Source organism: Equus asinus, chromosome X (assembly GCF_041296235.1).
Source record: "Equus asinus isolate D_3611 breed Donkey chromosome X, EquAss-T2T_v2, whole genome shotgun sequence".
Lineage (NCBI taxonomy): Eukaryota > Metazoa > Chordata > Mammalia > Perissodactyla > Equidae > Equus > Equus asinus.
The window spans coordinates 59,157,092-59,174,690 of record NC_091820.1 but is presented as its reverse complement, the minus strand read 5'-3'; the positions used below and the strand labels follow the sequence as shown (position 1 = coordinate 59,174,690).

The 17,599-nt window shown below is 37.4% G+C and overlaps 1 long non-coding RNA gene across 44 annotated transcripts in view; it reads left to right on the top strand.

Annotated features, from left to right (window-relative positions):
• LOC106846994 (uncharacterized) overlaps positions 1–17,599 on the top strand; it is a 78,857-nt gene that overhangs the window by 48,213 nt on the left and 13,045 nt on the right. For 22 of the 44 annotated variants that reach the window (XR_011499863.1, XR_011499845.1, XR_011499825.1 and 19 more), the window contains 4 exons: positions 3,210–3,323; positions 5,754–5,827; positions 5,922–6,112; positions 17,242–17,373. The exons of 2 other annotated variants lie outside the window; for them this stretch is intronic. This is a non-coding gene — a long non-coding RNA (uncharacterized lncRNA). Of the gene's footprint in view, positions 1–3,209; positions 3,324–5,753; positions 5,828–5,921; positions 6,113–6,730; positions 6,871–10,710; positions 10,789–17,241; positions 17,374–17,599 lie in introns of all 44 variants that reach the window. 20 more of the 44 variants (XR_011499842.1, XR_011499840.1, XR_011499834.1 and 17 more) reach the window with 6 other exon arrangements.

Sequence of the window (17,599 nt, the reverse complement as noted above, 5' to 3'; positions counted from 1 at the left end):
TGTGTCAGGATGAATGGGGATGCCTTTCCAGTAGAACACCTGGATGGGACCCTCGTCTTCATGGTTTTCAAACATGGCAGACACAACGAGCTGTACAGAAATGACTTTTAATAAAGGCCATTTCCTCCCAAGGTTGTTTCGTTTTAGAGATCGCTAAACGTAGAATTGTTTTAATCGCTTATACTTGATATAATAATCTCACCAACTCTGATGTTAGTATTGTTTTTATTTTGTTTCAAAGACAGGTTATCAAACCAATAGAAGTTCAGAACTCACCCAAGAATGGCCAGCCAATAAATTGTAGACTTCCTTATTGAACCCATCTGTTATGATGCACGAGCCTAAGCTCTTAATTGCCTCAGGATACTATAGTGTCATCTTTGGACTTTCCTAATTACCCTTCACCTCACTGGTATTTCCTCTTGTGATGTCTCCATCCTAACAACCTTGTTATACACATGTTTTTGCAACTTAACCACACTCCGTGGAAGAAGCCCTTTAGAATGAGACTTGTTCCAAAGTACTGCATTGGCTTCCCAAGTAGAGAACTGCCTTTTGGTACATTTCTTTGGCTACCGGGGCAGAGAGATTCCTGGGAGCCAACCTGCCACCAAGTCAACTCTTGCCACAGATGTTTCTTTCCAGGTTCAGCTTTGGAAATTAAGGCCCTGCTACCTTCAGGTCTTCAGCCTCTGTTTGACTTCCAATCTCATCCACTGATGATTGTAGAGTTAAGTCAGGTGGGGAATCATTCCATCACATAGGCCGTAATGTTGCTGGGAAGAGGGCTGTCTCTGTAAGAGGGGAAAAATTGTATTCATATAAACTATAGAATAAGTTCTAAACTGTAATGCATTGTCCAATTGGTTGATTTTAAAGAAAACTCATTAATAACATAGCTTTACTGTGCCAAGACTAACTGTCTTATGTCTGTGTTCCTATTAATTATTATCTACCATGAGCCTTACAGATATTCTCTTCCCTGCATCCTCTAATGAGTTAATTATAATTGGTGTTAATGTCATCTACATTGTGCAGATAATCAAAGTGTGAATTGGGAAGAAAATAATTTTAACAAAATCAGAATGCTTTTAAGTTGCAGTTTAAATTGGAAGGCTCAATTCATGGCATTTTACATTCCAAGGAAAGCTTTGCATTGTTTAGGATTCACTTAACTCATACATGTCAAAGGAAGAAAAGCATGGCTGACCTTCACACATATGAAAATTTTCCAATACTTGCCTGGCAGCAGATGACCCGTAATCACTTATATATTTCTCTGGGGCATATGTGTGGTTCCTCAGCAGTTAAGCATTCGATTCAACTGAAGTGCAGTTAGCCTCCCCTAACAGGACAGTTTTTTTCTAAATATATGTATTTTTTTAATAGGAAAGAAAATGGCTGTGCACAGAGGGAGAACTGAGCAGCATCTGTTCTTCAGAGCTACTCCTGCAGCAGTGGTTGGGGCTGTTAGCGCTCGCTGCCCTGACAGAGACCTGCTTTGACAGGGTCGGAGGGAGTGGGCTTTGGGTGTCACACCTGCATCTCCAGTGTTGACTGCAGCCTTTTTGAAAATCAGGCTTTGCTCCTTTTCTAGGGACTCCTTTGGAATTGGGAAGCTTTTTTTGCTGTTTATTGGCTCTCTGCCTTGACTTAGTCTTGAAGTTTCTGAATTTCTAGCTCCTTAAGTTTTTTCAGGTTTAAGTTAAATGCACTTAATTCATGTATGCACGAGTCACTTCAGTTGTAGTGTGCATAAGTCCTTATACCTGGCACAATACTGAATCCAGTTTCTTACCTGGCAACGTGGCCCTATGAGAATAGCATCCCTCTATCAGGGCTGAAACAACAAAGCACAGTGACCAATAGGCCCAGATTGCTGGACCTCAGATTCAGAAGCAGCTGACATTTATTGGAGAGTTACTGTGTGTCACACCCTGTTCATGTGTTAAAGCAGTTAGTGCTGACAGTAACCCTTTCCTTTAGGTGCTGTGAGTATTACTGTCCACATTTTACAGATGGGAAGATTGAAGCAGCTTAGACAGTCTCCGTGACTTGTCAAAAGTCACACAGCAAGTCATTTGCAGAGCAGGGATTTGTACCCAGGTGATCGTACTGCAGGGTCCACACTCTTAGCCCCTTCCTTACATGTAAGGCCCCTTATATATTCCTGTTTTATTCTCCTTTGCCTGACACATGCAGTTATTATCCCATCTTGCCCCCTTTCATCTATCTACTTTGAGTCTAATACTCTTTTTGTTTTTATTGTTTTTAAATAATCTTCCTTCTCACCTCCTCCTTCTCGAATCCTTCATATTTAGAGTTTAACCACCTGCCTAGAAAAGCTGGTAGACTTATACAATAAATCCTCATAAAATTCTCAGCAAATTGATGGGAGTGAGTGTGTGGGGTCATTTATCTTTGGAATGAATATAAGTGTGTTGGGAGTGGGGACCATGGTTTCCTGGGATCTTGGGAGTGTCAGTGACTGAGCTATAGTTTGTAGATGGTACAAGGTGCTTCTTGTGCTGGCTTTTTGGGGTCCATGTCTGGAATTAGACAACTGAGGAGTTTTATGGAGTCTTTTAAGAATGACTTATATGTCCCTTGGTGTCTATGTCCATCCTTTCACCTGTCTCATTTGAAGACTTCTTTTATCTCTTAACTGGTGGTTGAGTGTGGTGGGCTTACTTGTTGAAGGCTTCTGTTTTTAGACGCTGGCTTGTGTTCTGTGCCTTGCCTCCCTGCTTCTGCCTGTGGGACTTTACCCCCAAGTGACTCAGCTGTAGTTTAATAGCAGCTTGGCTGTTAAGTAAGTGAATTGTTTACAACAGCAGGAATTTTTGAGCTGACCTACTGAGAAGATGAGTAGAGTGATTTAGGGAGCCCTTTGTAGGTTTCCTCCATTTGTCTTTAGCCTCGCACCACATCTCCAGTAATCTGTCATTTCACAGTGCCTATGAATTAGGTTAATTTGTCCAGAAAGTCACCTTGTCTCACCCTGGCCCTGAGGAATACCAAGTACCAGGAACTATAATCACTTACATTTACCCAGCCACTGGATGCCCAATGTCCCCTCACACCAAACCGGTTGTAAGTTAGCTTTTGGCGGAATCTGGGAGGTGCCTTACAGCTCCAAGGAGCAGGGTGGTAGGACAAGGGCTCATTTGGCATAATTAGACTTTCCCATATTCGATATCCTGCTGCAGCTTCAGAAGAACTGGTGCATCTCAGAAGATGGTTGAAATTGATCCAAGTCCTTTGAGGCCACTGCTACCACCAGAGCTGTTCTGGGTTAGACAGTACCCCTCCCTAGCCTGAAGGTAAGGAGTGTGTGGTTTGAGAGAAGGAATACAAGTCCATATTCTATAGAGTATTAGAATTGGATAGATAATTGCCTTAGGCCCCATCAGTTTTTACGTGTGAACACTGAGATCTGCAGTTGGATTTGGGGCAACTTGTCCAGCTTTCCTCGGGCTAGATTGAAATCCCAAGCAAACCACATGAGCCCTTCCAGTACTTTTGCTTTTGATAATTTAGGGGTTTTAGAGTCTTGGCTTCTCATGTATTAAAAAAACAAGAGGGAAATAGGGGGTAGGTGTGGGATTTTGGATAGCTGCTCAACATTTCCTGTCATACAGGTTGATGCTACTAGGAATTCTGTTTGAGAGTTACTGAGTAGGGAATGTGGGCCTGAGGGCTTGGGACAAGAGGGAAAGGGATGGAGGATCCATTTGGAATCTGTTTCAAGGAAGAAAAGACTGCATAGTATTTCGAAGAAATCAAGCCTCAGTCCAAGAAGAAATGTTGTCTCAGCAGCCTTCTTCACATCACCCCATCTCCTGGGCAAGGCGCAGCCCCACCTGTGTCCCCTTAATGCTGCCTCTGGTTCTGTGTATTTTGAGGGTCGGCGATTGTGTGTGCTCTGGATGAGTTCAAGCACTGGGAGAGGGACCACTCCTGGCTGTCATTTAGGCCACCAAAGCAGTGGGGAAGGGTGGTTTCTTGTGGTATGGGGATGTGGTGTCAGACTGATGGAGAGCAACAGAGAAGGTGTTTGGGGCCTCGTGGAGGGAAGGGTGCTTATCCTGTAGGAATCAGGGGACACAGATTTTTGTCATCTAACAAGTACCCCCAAATTCGGGGCTGGCTGCAGCTCTATTACCCAGCCCTGTCAGCAGGCACTGTAGTTATTAGCAATGACTTTGAAAAATAGTCCTTTGCCATTTCTCTGTTTCACTCCCAGACTACTCAGTATGTTGAAAATTGAGTTCATGGACCATCATATTTATATAGAAGTCCTAACTTGAGATGCCTCCATTATTATATCTAAGTGACCTCTCCACCCTTTCCCTGGCTTCTCATACCTTATGGGATTGATGGACCAGCCTGTGTCTTACCAGTGTTTCCTGAGTACCTACCGCTGTGTTCAATTGGAGGGTTGACGGGGGAGGGACTGCAGTGGGGATTTGGGTGTGTTAAGGTCTTAAAAGATTTTTTGTGGATTTCACATGCCTCAAAGAATCTTACTGTCTGGTAAGTACAGGACATTTAAGTAATAAATATAACTACAAACATTAGATTGTAGTCCATCTGCTTCAGTAACTTGACTTTAAGTGCTTCTTAGTTTCCATGTTTTACACTTGAGGATAAGGTTAAGAGAAGTTAATTTATTGAGAAATTTTAGTTAATATTGGAACTATGTTCACCTAATACAGGAAGCCAGATTTCTTTGAAGATGAGAATGCCTCTGTAAGACGATAGGAACCAACACCGAACATTTGTTCCCCACGGAATAGTATGCCATATAGGCAAGATCCTGGGTCCCCTGAAGGGTCTCCTATCATATGTGTTGGTGAAATACCAGCTGTCCTTTGGGATGGGATGTCTCTGGCTGAGCTGTACTTTTCACTGGCTTCTGCTTATCAGGACCAGAAAGCTGTCCAGACAGATTCTGCTGTGCTGAACTCTTGGTGTTCATCTTGGGGACTCACTGCCCTGTTGCCTTTTAACTAAGTGCAGCAGTGCGGCATGTGCTCTAGAGTTAGGAGGTCTTGGATGAGACTCCAAAATAAAAGACTGAAGAAATCCCATGCCTTATGTTAGGACTAGAGCTTCTGGTAAAGGGTGTAGTGAGATGGTTTGTAGCCAGAAGGATGATTGTAGACATTGACCTCAAGGGTAACCCAGGACAGGTTTGCCATGAAGAAAAGAAAGACTACCCCTTGCTTTCATCGGGAGGAGGAATGAGCCTGATGCCTTTTGTTTGTGGTACACTTAGCCCAAAGAGCTGTGTGATACCCACAAACATTGATAAAGGTAATCTTTGATCACTGCCAGCCAGAAAGGCCACTGTACCTTGTATTCAGTACCCTATATTGAGTTATCTGTCCTTTGGATGAGGTGCTTAGTTTTTAAAAGGGCCCTGAAGACTTCCTTTGCCCTTTCTGGTTCACATCTCACCATCAATCACATGTTAAAAGTGGCCAAGAAAGGAAAGATTTGGTTTATTTTAAGCTGTAAAAGTGACATACTGGCAGAGGTGGGAATAAAACCATCTTCTGAATTGTCAGTTTCAGACTCCAGCACAAAAAAATGACATTTTTAAGTGAAAAGCATCTGGTTTTATGTGGGGAACTACAAACTGGCAAACTTTCCACAAGAGGGGAGGAATAAATACTTTTTACCGTGTCCTTGGAGTATGGGTGGGATTCATGAATTTCATGAATACACTTCCTGCGTGGCTGTTACAGTGATTCGAAGGAGCCTCATGCTACAGTACAGAAGATTTCTTGGCACAGAAGATTTCTCATCCTTGGAAGTTAAGGTTAGTTCACTTTCCTTGCTCCCCCCCCCTCCCCCCACCTTGCACTAGAGCTCGTGAACTAGAGACACATATGTCTCTCTATGGTCTGTCCTAGACACCATCCATACAAAGGCCCTTTCGAGGACCTCTCAGCACATTGTGGAGTACCTTCCATCAAGCAGCCCAATACTAAGAAGTCGATTGCCTAATGACAACATTGATAAAGTGTACCCTAAAGTGAACTAGGAGGCAAAATTCAGATGGGAGCTTGCCATCACTATCAACAAATACGCCACAATCTTTTAGGTAGTGAAATTCTTTAATGCCTAATTAGTATTAGTGCCTGTCGTCAATGTATTTGCTATTTGAAAATGTTCTGATATAGTTTTGTCACGTGTGGTGCCCCTGCTCTTTGGGAACCATATATTTACAATATAATCTCCACCCGTTGGTTTTAAGGATAGTTTCCCTGCAAGTGGACAAGAACCTGTGTTAGTATAGCGCTAGCACTTGTTTGTCTTACCCAGCTCGGGTTCTTCTAAATGCTGTGGTTCTCAACTATCCCTTGATGGGCTGGGTTGTATTTTCCTGGTTCATGTCTATTACTATTAGTAGCTGTTACTATTCCTTTCAAGCATTCTGCTGCCTAGGACATATTGCTTAAATTTTCATAGAGTTAATGTTACAGACAATACCATACATTAGTGCAGCTAAGCCTTCTTAGCAGTTTTTCAATAAATGCCTTTGGAGTATTTGGTTTCTTTAAAGTGTGTTGATGCCTTCTGATTGTCCATCTGCCCCTCTTAAGTATGCTCCTGTAGACACTGCTTTGTTGTTGTGTTGCTGACAGGCACTGCTGGAGACCTGCTGTCCTGAAATGGGGAGGATAAACATCTTAGACATGGCTCTACTCTGTTTTTCTAGCTTAGTTCGTTCTTCAGATAAGATTTGACACTCAAATGGCAGCTAAACTCAGCAAATGGATGATTTTTCCATGCGTATGGTTGTAATGAATTTCCAGTTTTGGTTTCTCTATGGACAAATGAGAAGCAAGGAAATCTTTCGTATGTAATTGCATGGCTTTGTCTTTTGGAAATCTCTGGTGCAGAGCTCTCTGTTCCAAAGTTTGGACCTATTAAAGTTTTACTAACAACAAAAAAAATACATCTTAAGGGCCTTTGAAGGAACTATCTATTCATGCTCACATATACACATACGCAGTGATAACACTAGTTGCACTGTTTTTAGATGCAATGTTTAATTTCACGTAGAAATCCAGCTATTTCCTAGTTATTTCCATTCTGTACAAATAGGCAGTACAATCAGCTACCCAATAAAATTACAGATTTGGCACCCATTTTTGAAATCCTGAGCCACTGACAAATCTGTAGTGTGATAAAGTAGCCATTTGCTATCAAATACCAATTTTCTGTGGGAAATTTGATCTGGCAATAGAACACATACTGCAAACCTCGATAGCTGTACTAGTCCGTATTTATGTCTTCACATTGTCTTGTTACTAATGTCATGCTTAGAATTTTGGTCACCTACCTTTTATTGATGCTGCCTAGTGGCTTACAAATAACTACGGATTTATGGAATTTTCCAATTGTCTACTCTGCGTTGCCCCTTTAGAGGTGACGTTACATGCCAACTTCTTGATATTTTCCAATTGCATTTTCATTATGATCCCTTGATTCTTGATTCTTTTTTTAAGGTTTTAAAAATAAAATTCGGTGTAATTTATTTGCAAATCCTTAGGGACTGGAGTTTTTTGGGGGAGTCATTTGCATGTGCACTTTTGGCAACGTTCAGTAGGATCCCACTGCCCATCATATCTTTCACGTGTCTTAACCAACTTTGGTGCTGTGTTGGAGAAAAAGATCCATTACCACGGATCTTGTGTAGTATTTCATTTGTTCCCATGGCGTCATCCTTTATTAGATGAATTAGTAGAAAAGTCCTAATAATGCACTACTTGAAGCATTGGAAACCAGCAATTTAGTAGTAAAGGCATTTGATGGAGTAACAATTTTACATTAAATTTAGGGATATATATGCTTTTATCCTGAATGTTTCATGAACGTATTTATCACCACTGCCATTTGCAAGTAGTTTTACAACACTTCCCTCCCCTGTATTGGTAGTGTTTATCCTGGCATATTTCTAAATTTTAGATTTGGCACTGTTTCAGGTAATTATTTGGTAATTTTGTTCTAAGTTTGTCCACATGGCATCGCTGTTCACCAAGTGCAGAGTTTGCAATCTAAGTTTGGTTTTGAAGGACCTTTGACGGGCCAAAGTATATAGGTAAATTTAGTCATAAATGTATGCCTGATTCTCCTGGCTCCAATATTGTCTTATGACCAGTGTTTCATCTTTAGTGCCACTGCTTATTAGCTATATGTATAATAGTCTGGAGTTTTCATAGGTTGGAATGTATTGAGCCTTCTCAGATTTGTTACTGAACTGCAGACAAATTGGAGCTGATCCAAAATCGTATGTTACCAAATCGGTACATGCATCATCGCCCTTTGGGAATTTATTGATTTGCAGTTCACATGAATTAGGAAATTAGTGCCATCTGTAGTGCAATTTTCTTTTTTCTTGGTGAGGAAGATTGGCTCTGAGCTAACTGTTGCCAATCTTCCTGTTTATTTATTTTTTTTTCTTGAGGAAGATTGTCCCTAAGCTAACATCTGTGCCAGTCTTCCTCTATTTTGTATGTGGGATGCCGCCACAGCATGGCTTGATGAGCAGTGTGTAGGTCTGCACCCAGGATCCGAACCTGTGAACCCCTGGCCCCTGAAGCAGAGTGCACGGACTTAACCACTGCACCACTGGGCCGGCTCCTGCAGTGCATTTTAACTCTTCTGGTACATAAACAGAAATACTGAGATTGGTAGGAATTTGACACTGAGTTGTGAACACAAGATAACCATCACAGTAGCTTTTATGTAGTACCTCATTTGTCCACATGGCAGCACACTTTCAAAATAAGTACATAGAAATTGCTCCCCAATTTTCCAGTAGCATTACCGTCTGATCCCTCCATTCTGAGTCACTAATATATTGTAGGACTTTTGATCGTCTTTTGTTACTAGACATTTAAATAATTTTAATGGTACTCTGGTAGGATTTTCAAGCCCAATAGTTTGTGTTTTTCAGTTGTTAAAGGTATTAATAAGGCTATTTACTGGTATGTGTAGTGTCTTATCCATTCACAGTGTACCTCTAAGTTTTGTGCATTCCTGTGGACAATAAGCAGTGATTGTGGAAATTCACTAGTACTTAATTTTCAGTTAGTGGTGTGGGTTGCATATTTCCCTTTAGGGATTATTACTCCCAATTTGATGCTCCAGTGGTAGGAAGACAACAATAATATAAGGTTCTTCAAGGCATTGTGATTCTCAGCTGTTGTAGGTTTAGGTATAGGTGGTTGGTAGTATGCTTTCCTTGTTTATACCTCACTTTGGTTATGTGATATGTAAACTAGTCTTGCCAGTTACTGTAGGTCCTCAGTAGCGTTAAGAGTGGGGTTTTCACTCTTAAAAACTCCAAGAAAAGTTCCTCCAGATTGCAGTTTAGTGGACAAAAAGCAAACAGTGGACACCTTGCATTACTCAGTTTACTCTAAATATGATGCCTTTTCTCTCTGTTACCACTCTTACCAGAAATTTGGTCAGAGGAAACAGCAAGGTTACAATCTGATCTTACTAAAGAACCAAAAATGTTTGTTTTGATAAAAGCTGATTATTTGCTTCTAACGTTAATTTTATCTCCACATTCACTGAGGTGACTGGCATTTTTAAAGGAGGTCAGTTTAGTTATTACGTATATTATAGTGGCTACTGTCCTGTAATTTTAGGCTTCTGACCCCAAATTTCTGGAGATTTTTTTTGTCTTTCATTGTGAGGAAGTATTTTAAGGTTTGTTGCCGCCTTGTGGACACAAAGAATAATCTTCCTGATATTCTGTAGTACCGCATTAGTCCACAACGCATTGCCCCTTTGGAATGATGTTGCATTGCTTGCATCACAAATTTGGTTCTGATAGAATATTATTGCAGTAACCTGATGACTGCTAGTGAGCCAAAAATACATTTGAAAAATTTCAAGGGTGCTTGTTTAATGTCTTGATATTGTCCTGTTACGGGTTCTGGCTCATAAACTGATGTTTTCGTGTAGTGTAGTGCCGATGTACAATTTGATATCCCTGCCTATTAGCTTCATCATTCTGGTTTATCACTAGCAATTTAAAAATTTCACTACCAAATTAAAACTGTACAGGTGACTTATTTACATCAAGTACCAAAGATCGTGTTTCTCCTAAAAACAGTCAATCTCACAGGAGTGTGTTACTTCATATATGAAAAATGTCTGAGGGAGTATATTGTTAAAGGCTTAACGTACTATTCCAAAATTTCTAAGTATTGTTATTTTATATACTTTTGTTGCAATAACTTCAGCTGATTTTTGTTAAATGTAGTATTGCTCCAGTAAGCGCGTGCCCTAAGATAAGCTGACCTGGGTACTATAAAGCGTAGAATGTGTTAATATACTATTGCTATAGTTGTGCCCTATTTTCTAATTTTCTTAAATTATCTACTGTCCATACTTACGATGCGGTGACAAGTGGTGTTTTAATTTTGCTGATATTCTCAAGCAACCATATTGCTTGCTTAACAGTACTTTGAGCTGCATCTCACTTTTGGTTTTAATTTTTTCTTTTCATGGCAAAACTTTTTTAGGTGGTCCACTTGAGTGTTGTCACCTGGGTTGCTCAGCACATTATATTGCTTTACGTGCGTAACTGTTCATTGTTTACTTTTAGTTCAATGTTGCTGTTTAGATTGATTATATTCTAATGGTATTAACCATTTAAACCTTCTATCGCCCCTCTAGTTGACTCCGTGGAATTTCATCTGTTAGCAGAACATTAGGTATTAGGATCTGCCAACCATGGGTTGAGTGGTTCTGAAGGTACTGTTGCTTGCCATATTATGAAACCATAGGTCCATGATTTGTTATACTGCCCATGTTGACTTAATCACTTGATCAAAAAGTGTATCTCAGGGGTTGGCCGGCCCAGTGGTGTAGTGGTTGAGTTTGTGTGCTCCACTTTGGTGGCCTGGGGTTCGTGGGTTTTGATCCCGGGCACAGACCTACACACCATTCATCAGGCGATGCTCTGGTGGTGTCCCACGTGCAAAATAGAGGAAGATTGGCACAGGTGTTAGCTCAGAGCCAATCTTCCTCACCAAAAAAAAGTGTATCCCATAATTTTATCATGGTGAGTTGTCATTGCTTCTCTCTTGCTGTTGTTGAATACTATTAGTCTACACCATAGTTACCAAGGTGATTCAAATGTATTTTGTAGATCTTAGACTTTTTCTACCATTACGAAAATTTTGGCTTTTCACTGCCTTGTATTGGTAATGAGTTGTCATATTTTCCTATCTGTTAATAAAATTATATTTTGTCTAGTTGTTGGCTAGGCAGTCCCTCTGTAGTGTAGATGTGGTTCTAAGATTTTTCACTACCTGTGGTCAAATGTACCTACTTTCTGTTTTTGAGGCTCTTTCATGGCTGTTCATTGCAGAGTCTTACCTCTTCTGCTTCTCTGCTAGATCCTTATTTAGCCCAACTGTATTATAGGATCATCTTTGGACTTAATGATGTCACTGGAAAACTTCCATCTCCTAGTAGATGAACATACGCCAGTGGTAGGGCTAATCTCCTTGTGGTATTCCTTTATCTCTTACCTTTGTTTACATGTTTATGTGTTACACCTACACATAATGGGTAGTTTGCTGGTACAAATATTTTACCTTCACTCATGGCCAAGATGCTGGTAACCATTATGTGGGGGCAACCTATCAATGGATTTATAGCTAACAAGTGTTATCTCAATTCTATAATAAGATTAAATGTTTTATAGCAAGAACACCTATCTTAGCAACCCTGCTAATCAGTGTGACTCTAAATAAGGTAAGTTAGTTCTCTTTTAAAAAATAACAACTGTTATTTAACAATTGTGATTTAATTCATATACTATCAAGTTCACTTTTAAAGTTCAGTGGTTTTTAGTATAATTCATAGAGTTGTACAACTGTAATTACTGTCTTACTGTAAAACATTTTCATCACCCCAGAAAGAAGTCCCACACACACTAGCAATCAATCCTCATTTCCCCCTTACGCCAACCGTGGAAACCACTAATCTAACAGTCAGTGTGAATTTGTCTATTCTGGACATTCTTATGAATGGGATAGTACAATATGTGACCTTTGTGTCTGGCTTCTTTCCCTTAGCATGTTTGGGTGGTATATCCATACTATAATATATAGTACTTCATTCCTTTTATGGCTGAATAATATTCTACTTTATGGATTAATCTCATTTTGTTTATCCATTCATCAGTTGAAGGATATTTAGGTTTCCACCTTTTGTCCATTATGAAGAGTGGTGCTATAAACATTCGTGTACAAGTTTTCATGTGGACATATTTTCATTTCCTTGGGTGTACGCTTCTCATTGGAAATGCTTTGTAATATGACAACTCTTTAATGTTTTGAGTAATTGACAAACTTTACGAAAGTGGCTGCTCCATTTTATGTCCTCACCAACAACGTATGAAGATTTCAATTTAACCCCATTCTCACTTGTTATTTTTTGTCTTTTATATTAGCCATTTTAGTAGATGTGAAGTATCTCATTGTGGTTTTGACTAGTATTTCTGTCAAGCAACTTTTCATATGCTTACTGGCCATTTGTATTTCTTTGGAGAAATATCTATTCAAATCCTTTGTTCATTAGAATTGGGCTTATATGTCTTTTTGTCATTTTGTTGTGAGAGTTTTTTATATAACTGGATAATAGACCTTTATTGGATATGTGATTTGCAAATACTTTCTTCCATTCTGTGTGCTTTTTCACTTTTTTGATGGCATTGTTTACAGCACAGACATTTTTAATATTGCTGAAATCCAGTTTATCTGTTTTTTTCCTTTTGTCACTTTTGATTTTGGTGTAATAAAGAAACCATTATCTAACCTAAGTTGTTGCTTTTACATTGAGGTCTGATCCGTTTGGCATTTCTTTTTGTATGTGGTGTGAGATAAAAGGATCAACTTTATCCTTTTCAGGTAGATTTTCAGTTGTCCCAACACCATTTGTTGAAAAGATTACTTACTATTGAATTATCTTGACACTCGTATTGAATATTCATTGATTCTAAATGCAGGAGTTTTATTTTTAGACTTTAAATTCTATTTCATTTATCTCTATACCTTATGTTTGGACTGTGTGGTAGTATTGTAGTAAATTTTGTGTGTAAGTTTTGTAGTAATAAGTGTGTGTGTATTGTAGTAAATTTTGAAATCTAGAATCCTCCAACTTGGTTATTTTTCATCATTGTTTTGGCTATTCTGAGACCCTTAAATTTCCATATGAATTTTAGGATCATTTTGTTAATTGCCATGAAAAAGATCGGGAATTTTGGTAGGGATCACATTTAATCTGTAGATCATTTTGTGGAGTGTTGACACTTAACTATTAATTTTCCCAGTCCATTAACATGGACTGTCTTCCCATTCAGTCTTCTTTAATTTCCTTCAACATTGTTTTGTAATTTTCAGTGTAAAAAGTCTTGTACTTCTTCTAAAAAATTTATTTCAAGTATTTTACTGTTTCTCATGATATTGAAAATAGAATTGTTCTCAATTTCATTTTTGATTCATTGCTAGTGTATAGAAATAAAATTATTTTTCTGTTGATCTTGTATCTTCCAACCTTTCACAACTCATTAGATTGCTTCTTTTTGTTCTAATAGTTTTAATATTTGGGTGTTTTTTTGGTGGAGTACTTAGGATTTTTATGTATAAGATTATATCCCCTATTATTACAGATCATTGTATATCTTTCTTTCCAAACTCATTGATTTTTATTTCTTTTTCCTGCCTAAGTAGCCTGGCTAAAATCTCCTTTACAGTATTGGCAAGAGCAGTTTTCTTTGTCTTGTTTCTGGTCTTCAGGAAAATACATTTAGTTTTTGACCGTTAATTACAATGTTGGCTGTACAATTTTTATAGGTGCTGTATTTCAAGTGTGGAAAGTTCCCCTCTGTTCCTAATTTGTTGAGGGCTTTTTGTTTTTCTATCATGAATGGTTGGCATGAAATTAGTCAAATGATTTTTCTACATTTGTTGATATGATCATGAGGTTTAATCTTTATTCTGTAAATATGGTGTATTAAATTCATTGATTTTCAGATATTAAACCAACTTTGCTGAGATAAATCGCATTTGGTTATGTTGTATAATTCTTTATATTTGTTTCTGGATTTGGTTTATATTGTTTTATTGGAGATTTTTGCATCTATATTCATAATGTAGCTTGCTCTGTTGTTTTCTTGTTTCAATCTTTGGTTTTGGTATCAGGCTAATACTGTCCTCATAGAATGAGTTGGAAAGCATTTCCTCCTCTAATATTTTTTGGAACATTATGTGAAGGACTGGTGTTAATTCTTCTTTAAACATTTCACAGAATCACCATTGAAATCATCTGTTCATGGGCTTTTTCTTGGTGGGAATTTTGTAGATTAATTATTAAATTTGTTTTTATATGTCTATTCAGATTTTTCTTCTTGAGTCAGATTTGATTGTTTGTGTCTTTCTAGTAAAGTATCTATTTCATCCAAGATATCTAAGTGGCATACATTTTTTGATAGTATTCCCTTGTAATTCCTTTTGTTCCTGTAGGGTTAATAATAGTGTCCCCTCTCTTATTCCTGGTCATATTTCTTTGAGTTTTCTCTTTTTTTCTTGGGTCAGTCTAGCTACAGGTTTGTCTATTCTTTTTTGATTGTTTCAAAACAACTAGTTTCGTTTCCTTGATTTTCTCTATTTTTTTCTATTCTTTCTTTCACTCATTTCCATTCTAGCTTGTATTATTTCCTTCTTCCTGATTCATTTGGGTTTAGTTTGCTCTTTTTCAAATTTCTTAGGGTAGATATTTTGCTTATTGATTTGAGATCTTCATTTTTAATGTAGACAGTTGCAGCTACAATTCTCCTTCTAAGCACCATTTTTGTTGCATCCCCTAAATTTTATATGTTCTGTTTACATTTTCATTCAAAGTATTTTCTAATTCTCTTTGTGATTTCTTTTTTGACCTGTTGGTTATTTAGGAGTTTGTTGTTTAATTTCCACATATTTGCAAATTTCCCAGATTTCATCATTACTGATTTCTAATTTCATTTCATTATAGGAGAACATACTTTATGATTTCAATTCTTTATTGAAACTTGTTTTGTGTCTTAGCATATGATCTATCCTGGAAAATGTTCCATGTGCATTTGAGAATATGTATTCTATAGTTGTTTTTCTGCAGTTGCTATAGATGTTTAATAGGTCAAGTGGTTTTATAGAGTTGTTCCTCTTCTATTTCCTTATTGATCTTGTGCCTAGTTGTTCTGTTATTGAAAGTGTAGCATAATGTCTCCAACTATAGTCATGCACCACATAATGAGGTTTTGGTCTATGGTGGACCACATATACAATGGTGGTCCCAATAGATTAGTTCTGTATAGCTTAGGTTTGTAGGAGACTATGTCATCTGGTTTTGTGTAAGTACACTCTGATGTTTGTACATCGATGAAATCACCTAACAACGCATTTCTCAGAACATAGCCCCATCGCTAAGTGGTGCATCACTGTATTATTGCTGGATTATCTATTTTTTTCTCTTTCTGCCATTTTTTCTTATTTTTGGTGGACTTGTTGGGTGCATATATATTTACAGCTCTTAATATTTTCTTGATGGATTGATCCTTTGATTATAATAAAATATCCTTATTTATCTCTAGTAACAATCTTTTCTTAATTCTATTTCTTATTTGTATAGCTACCCCAGTTGCCTTTTGTTTACTGTTTGCTTGGTATGTCTTTTTCCATCCTTTACTTACAAACTTTTTGTGTCTTTGAATCTAGAATATATGTCTTGTAGATAGCATATAGGTAGATTGTATTTTTTAAATCTGTTTTGCCAAACTCTGCCTTTTGATGGATTATTTGTTATTTATGTTTAATGTAATTACTGGTAAGGTAGGACTGATGTCTGTTGTTTTGCCGTTTGTTTTCCATGTGTCTTATGTCTTTTTATTCCTTTCTTCCTCTATTACTACCTTTTTTTGTGTTAAACATTTTCTAGTACCATTTTAATTTCCTTGTTTCTTTTACTATATTGTTTTGAGTTATTCTTTTCATGGTGGTTCTGGTATTTCAATTAAAGCCTTACCTTAAAATAATTGATTTCAAATTAATATGAACTTAATATCAATTGTGTACAAAATTTGCTCCAGTATATCTTTGTTTCCTTCCCACTGTTTTTCTTGTATAAATTACATCTGTGTACAGTGTAAGCACATCAACACAATTCTCTAGTTATTCTTTTATGCTACTGTTTTAAAGTAAGAAATGAGAAGAAAAGTGTTACAAATAAAAAGAGATTTTCTCTGTCCTTTATATTTATTTATGCAGTTACTTTTACTGGTGCTCTTTATTTTTCATGTATACAAGTTATCGTCTAGTGTCTTTTTATTTCCGCCTAAAGGGCTCCATTTTGTATCTTTTGCGTGTCTGCTAGCACTGAGTTCTTTTAATTTTTGTTTATCTGAGAATGTCGTTTCTCCATTTATCAAGGATAGTTTTGCTGGATACAGAATTCTCAGTTGATGTTCTTTTTCCTTTAGTAGTTTGAATATACCATCTCACTGTTTTCTGGTCTTTATGGTTTATGATGAGAAGTCAGCTTTGACTTATTGATGATCCATTGTACATGATGAGTTGTTTTTCTCTTGCTGCATTCAAGATTCTGATGTCAATTTGACAGTTTGATTATCATGAGTCTAGATTTGAATGTCTTTGATTTTATCCTTTTTGGCATACATTGATCTTCTTGCATGTATAGATTAATATTTTTTCATCGAATTTGGCAAGTTTTGGGCCATTATTTATTCACATATTCTTTCTGTCTCCTTCTCTTCTCTGTTTGACACTCATTATGTTTGTTATGTTTATTGAGAGTTATTCTTTATCATTGTCTTATAAGAGAACTTAAGGCTATATATTGTATTGGCTGAATCTCATAAGTAGTGTTGTTGTCTTGTTGTTTGCTAAATATGGTTGATTATAATTTACATTTGTTTTTTTGACCCAGTAGTTATTTATTGTGATGCTTCATATTGAGGTTTTTGGTTTGAACTACATATATATATATATATATATATATATGTGATTTTGCATTGTAATTAGACAATGTGGGTGCTGTCCTTGCCTACATGCCTAGTTTTTAATAACAACTTTGGTCAGATAAATCTGTCATTCTTTTTTTTTTCTTTTAAACTTCTTTATTTTCATGTACTTATTCTTCCAGGAGACCTTTAGAAACTACTTGTCAAGTTCTCACCACAAATACCATTGGAATTGCAATTGGAATGGCATTGAATGTATAGATTAATTTTTGGAGAGCTGTCATCTTTATAATCTTCTCATACATATGAATGTGGTATGTTTCTCCTTTTATTCAGGTCTTCAGTATTTGTGTATGTGTGTGTGTGTTTGTATCCTACTTATTTTCTTCAATATTTTTTTCATAGTTTCTGAAAGAAATAGGCAAATGTTTTAGGAACTGAGATTCTGGTGGGGAAAGTACAGAAGATGTCATCTGCATGGACTAGACTTCAGTATAGAAGGTTATACAAAATCCAGTTTTTGGATATGATATTACCATT